Source organism: Simochromis diagramma, unplaced genomic scaffold (genome assembly GCF_900408965.1).
Source record: "Simochromis diagramma unplaced genomic scaffold, fSimDia1.1 OVJJ01000284.1, whole genome shotgun sequence".
Classification (NCBI taxonomy): domain Eukaryota; kingdom Metazoa; phylum Chordata; class Actinopteri; order Cichliformes; family Cichlidae; genus Simochromis; species Simochromis diagramma.
Genome location: NW_024386871.1, coordinates 1,969,059 through 1,975,058, shown reverse-complemented (window position 1 = coordinate 1,975,058; position 6,000 = coordinate 1,969,059).

The window sequence follows — 6,000 nt, the reverse complement described above, 5'->3', positions numbered from 1 at the left end:
ATGTCTTTGCAGCTGAACTGAGTTGTAATGATTCAGTAATTTTGCCTTATATTGTAAAGCTGTGTACCTAACAATGAATAACATGTGTTACAAAGAGGAGAACTTTCCAATATGAAGTGAAACAAAGAAAGTTTTTTTTTCAATTACACTTTTGTAATTAAATGGATGTATTAATCGATACATATACAAAATACAAAAAGAAATTGTTTAGGGACATACAGAAAAGACATATGACATTAGTCACAACACAAAAAAGGCAAAATCTGTAATATTTTTATCATATTTTATTTCTTTAAATTTTAAAGGAACTCTATGAGAAACCATCAAATTACATCTTTGCTTATTCTTGTACCAATAAACTAATAATCTAGTCCTGGCAGTTTTATTAATTCAAACCTTTGTTACAGGGTTTTCACTGAAACACTGCCAGTCATCATGTTTTGACATTGTGTAATGAGATTGAAAATTTCAAGTACAAACTCAGCAGGGGGAGAGCTGATGACACACTTGTTCATTTCCATTTCACTTTAATCTCTATTACTGGCGATTCAAATGGGCCCATACGAGCACTCATTTTCTTACAAAGCACTTAACCTCTGACAAACTGCTGAAGTTCTTTTGGCCACAGAACTTCTTTGTCCGAACTCTTTAGAGAAAGTGAAGAAGCGGGGAAGTCAGAGAGGAGAAACAATGGGAAGCAGGCCAGAGAAGGTGAACCACTGACCTATTTTGAATTGATAATTAAGGGTAATAATGGCTAATAAGCTGTAATAATTTGGGCCAATAAAGAAAGTTGGCAGATTGATGATGATGATATGAGCTGCGTCAGATGACCTTGCTCTGACGACAGAACAGAGACAATACACTTCAACCACGGGGGTGGATTAAATTTGACCCTGGATCAGTGAATCATTGGGTAATTATTAAGGAGAAAGAGGAGTGGTGGGTTGTAGAGGCTGAATGATGGAGATATGGCTGGGGGATGACGTAGAAACTGTTTTTGATAAAAGAAAAAAACCCAAAGATTCTCTTTGGGTACATCACACCCAACATAATAGAGTGACAAAGAAGAATGATGGAGGACTCTGGTGCAGAGTAGTGACGATGGAAAAAAAAGAGAGACAGTAAAAGAGACAAGTTGGAGAGGGAATGCAATACATTACAGAGAAAGGACAAGAGTTATAGTAATGTGCAGCGGTCCAGAGTGACCTGTCGTTAGGACTATTTCCCCTGACAGCTTCTCTCTGTCTCCAGGCCTGATGCCAGTATGCTAATTCCCCTCAGATGGTCTTTTCATTGGTTCACGCTGACTCCTGTCGACACGTGCCAGATGACTGTCCCCTTGTCCCCCTATTAAACACCACAGCAATAAATATGGCAAGCCGATCGTTTGATTAAGATAAGAGCAGAAAAAATCCGTATGCCAGCTGCCTGATTGCAGTGAATCACATACACTGTTATACTGAGTTATCACACGGACCACAACTATACAGTACAGTCAATGTAGTAAACTTAACAAAAAACTACTTCAGAGAACAGATCGTTTGCTCATTCTATTAAAGTAATACATAAAAAGACTTAATAGTAAATTATATAATCTTGTTGTCATACAAGAGAAAGTGACATTAAAAAATAAAATTTCTCAAATAGAAAATTATAAAGATTTAATTATGGTTTTATTCATGGCCCCTATTGATTCACTCACAGTTTACTCACAGTTAAGTTAATTACAAGAATTATGAATCAATCAATTAAGACTGAATCAAATTAAGCATCATCAATTACACCTGACATAATTTCTCGTGCTTTAAGAAGAGCTCTCTGGGTTGTTAGATGCTGACAGATCAGATCTACTTTTTTATGAATCCAAATTTTATATTTGTTAATGCAAAAGACAAGTTTAGCAGCTTCAGTGTAATTATGAAATTAATAACTTCATTTAGTCATCCATAAGGAACTCCTTTGCAATTTACTTTACTTCAGTATATTTAATTTGAATATATTTTAATAAACGGTATGATGTGTTTACAAATGTATTACTCTGTGTGGAAATCTCATTTTTCTTATCACTGGTATGTTTCCTTTCTTGCAAGTGTTGAATATTATTTCATGTAGTGTCTATATGCTGACGAACATGTCTCACCCTACAGCAGTTGGAATATACTCCAGCCTCCCTCCCGACCCTGAATTGGATAAGCTGGTATGACGACCAGTTGAACCTTGGTGATCATGATATTTGATAATCTTCTCTCCTGTGACAAAGCCTATGTGTTCACTCTCACAACACAAATCAGAAATCAGTTTCGTGGAGGAAATAAGAGATACGATGAGATGCCACACAATGAGTTTGTTTCAGGTGAAAGTCTTTTCCTTCTCTTTTGTAACAGTATTTAATCTTTTCTGTAATGAAAGAGTTAAAACTTCACTTTGTAGTCTTTCTTGTAAAGATTGCAAGTGTGTGTGTGTGTGAGTGCTCTGTGCAGCCAGATTGATCTGTATGCGTATGTTAGTAGTGCAATAAATGCCTCCAAAGACTCCTTGTACATTCCCATTGTTGTACCCCTATCTTTCAGTGGCATATACAGAATATATGTAATCCATATATTTTACCATTACCAATTTATTTACAAAGCACTTTAAAAAAACACAAATTGGACAAAGTGTTATAGAAGGCACAAAACACCACACAACAAATCAGCAACAACAACAGTATTAATAATAAATAGAAAGTAAGAGCACACCAACCTCACTTTGAGTTACAAGCCAAAGAATAAAGATGAGTTTACCAGCATGTCTTTAAAAAGAGGCAATGAGGAGGCCATCCTAACATGGGCAGAGAGATCATTCCACAGTTTGGGAACGATAGCTGGAAAGGCTCGGTTGCCAATGGTTTTCAGTCGGGTTTTAGGGAATGCCAGGAGCAGCTGATTCATTTTCAGATACAGCTCTCTTCAGATTGCATCAGAAGTCATAATATTACCACTCACAAGTTCAGTGTACATCTCTCATAGCCTTTCTTTCGTTCTTTCTTTCTTTCTTGTTTCCATTTACCATCAGGTAAAAGTGTAGTAAGAAAACGTAGCAGGCTTGAGACAATTTTGTCCCCATCGTTGAAGCCCATTTCTGCAAACTCCGAAACAAATCAGTGAATTTTAACATTTAATAATAACATCTTCATGACATTTATGTGATTTCCTCTCTCTGTGATTAAAAAGACCTTTTTAACAAGGAGTTTGCTGTAATGTATTTTCATACCTCCATCTATAGTTAGAATTGCTCTGCTGATGTTTTTAATGGTCAGTCAAGCTGTGGATGAACAATGAATCCTTGTATGGCAATTATAGGTTTAAAGAAATTGGAGCAAATTTCTAAATCATCTGATGTTCTGATATATTGAATAAAAGACTGCTGTCTGGAACAAAGAATAATATTTAAGGTTTGCGCGTGTGCCAGTGTGCATGAGTAAGAAATAGCACATCAGATCAGATGAATTAAGCTGCTCATCATGATGGCCTGTCCTCACTGATCATTAAGAAAAATGCATGTAGAATTTGTCACCCTGGCCCCTATCAAGTGCGGGTAATTACCACTAATGCATCATCTTCTATTCAAGATCGCAACGTTATGTTTCAGAGGGTTGACTGTGAACCACCTCTGACCTAAATGTTTTATTCATTCACAGGACTCATTTTATTCTTTTACACTCACATTTCACACGTCGAACCATTTGTCCCGAGTTAAGAGTTGGCCCATATTAATTCCAGGTATCTTTTTATCAGTGCTAAAATTAATTCATGTAGCGTCGTACTGTGTTGTTCAAATTAAATCAAATTCCAAAAAAATAAATAAAAATATACAGTGTATGAATATGGTCTTTGTCGTAAGTGATCAGTGTTTTAGGACATATTTATAAGTTGTTTTTCTTCTTTAATTGCCTTTTATGCCTTTTATTTATGCCTCAGCTTTTGGGAATGGCTGTGTTACACTGGAGCGTGCACCTGTGCTGATTTAAGTGTCTAAAGAGAAAAAAGCTCCAGGTTTCAGCTCTTCCATATGTAGTTTTATTTGCAGAAGAGTCGTTAATTACAATTTTTCTATGCTTTTATAATTAGTTTATGTTTTTCCAAATGAAGTAAGTGGATTTGCACACAGCAGACAAATTTCTTTATTGCTCTCGGGAAACAGGAGACTCAGTGGTTATTACATTTTCATTTTGAAGAAAGAGGTAAACCATATTAATTTTTAAAATTTATTTAATGAAATTACTCTGCAGTTTATTGACATTAAGCATCAGGTTCAAATTTATATCTGCTAAACCATCACAGCAGAGTGGAGAGAAATTTGCAGTGCACTTGCTTCTTTTGAGAAAACTAAGAAAGTCTATCAAAAATATGTTTTTTATTACCATATAAAACAAAAACACACAGCCAAAACAGACTTTTGTTTGTAATCTAAATTATAACCGGTGTACATACTCAGCTGACATCCAAAGCATTTTGTTTCTCTATTTTACTACCTGCTCTTGAGGCTGAAAATCATTTAACATATTCTTTTAAATGCTTTGACACAACCAGCACAGTTCCTACTTATAAGACCGAACAGCAAAAATACCACCTATTACCCCTGCACATAAACACATGTGCACATTAGGGGAGCTCATGTGATATTATGATTCCAGAGGCATCCAACTCCGGTGTTGTGAAGACAGAGGATCATGGAGGGTAGTAATGGCTGCATTATTACTCCTCTTATTGTGTCTTAATTAGTGGCATTTAATTATGCACTAATGCAGTGAGGACTATTAAAGACATTGAGGCCTGCTGATCAGGGAATTAAAGCAACACACATACACACACACCCACACACATACACACACACCTACAGGCACAGGCACACTTTTCACACAGACAGTTTGGGTGTGCTGTAGAAATCTCAGTTCCCTTTAACTAGAAATTACAGACACCCTGCAGAGAAAGTGTGTATGTGTGTGTGTAGATGGAACAGAAAGTAAAGAGGAGGTGGCATGATAGAAAAAACTAAAGAGAAATGCTAAAGAAATAAAATAAAATAAATAAAAGTCAGGCACAACAAAATGATGGTGATAAAATAACAATAAATAAAAAGGATTGAATGAGAAAGGAAAAGATAAGGGTCATCACTATTAGGGAGATTCTGCTCGTTAGCAATGACACCCGAATAGGTTTTAATTTTTTACTCCCACGCCTCTCCTCCACTGGTGCATCTCAATTATTTGTTCAGAGGCTGGTGTGACAATAGTGTCGGCTGTGAGAGCCTTTGGGATGCTAAACAGGGGATAGGAGGTTAAATATAAGTCATTTTTAGTGGGCTGAACCTGGGGCTTTGTGCTGCCGTTGAGGAGAAGCTTCAAAGCTTGACTTAAACAGAGCAAACAAAAGAGCAAACTTGATCCTGCTTTTGAAGTTGTGGAGCTGCTGTCCAAAATGTTGGCTGCTCATATCCATCTTTTGGAAGATCATACACACACTTGAACACAGCGTGCATCAGCACATGTACACATGCTAAAATTGTGGACAATTGCGTGCACTTAAGTATGAATTATGGAAGGTGATAGCAAGATTTTTTTTTGCTATCTTTGTTCTTAAATAGAATAATAACTATTCTTAAAATTATCCTCTTAAAATATAACAGTTACACCATGTAATATGATATTCAGCTCTGTTTTTGAACTGGGTGTTCAAAGAGGGTTTAGATCTTCCTTGGATGACTCCAGAGTGAAGAAAAGTAAAAAATTACTTTTATGTCATCGTATGTTGGTTCAGTGAAAAATATTAACTCTCGCAATTCGTACTCCATATCTCATAGTTAGAGCCAAATATATATTTAATATTATTTCTGTAATCAGTTGTAATCAATAATTGAAAATAATGTTTTTAAAGAAAAACAGCTGGAATATAAATGTATTATTCTGATCATTTATTATGCATTAAACAGAACCACAGGTGGCATGTGAAGTGATCT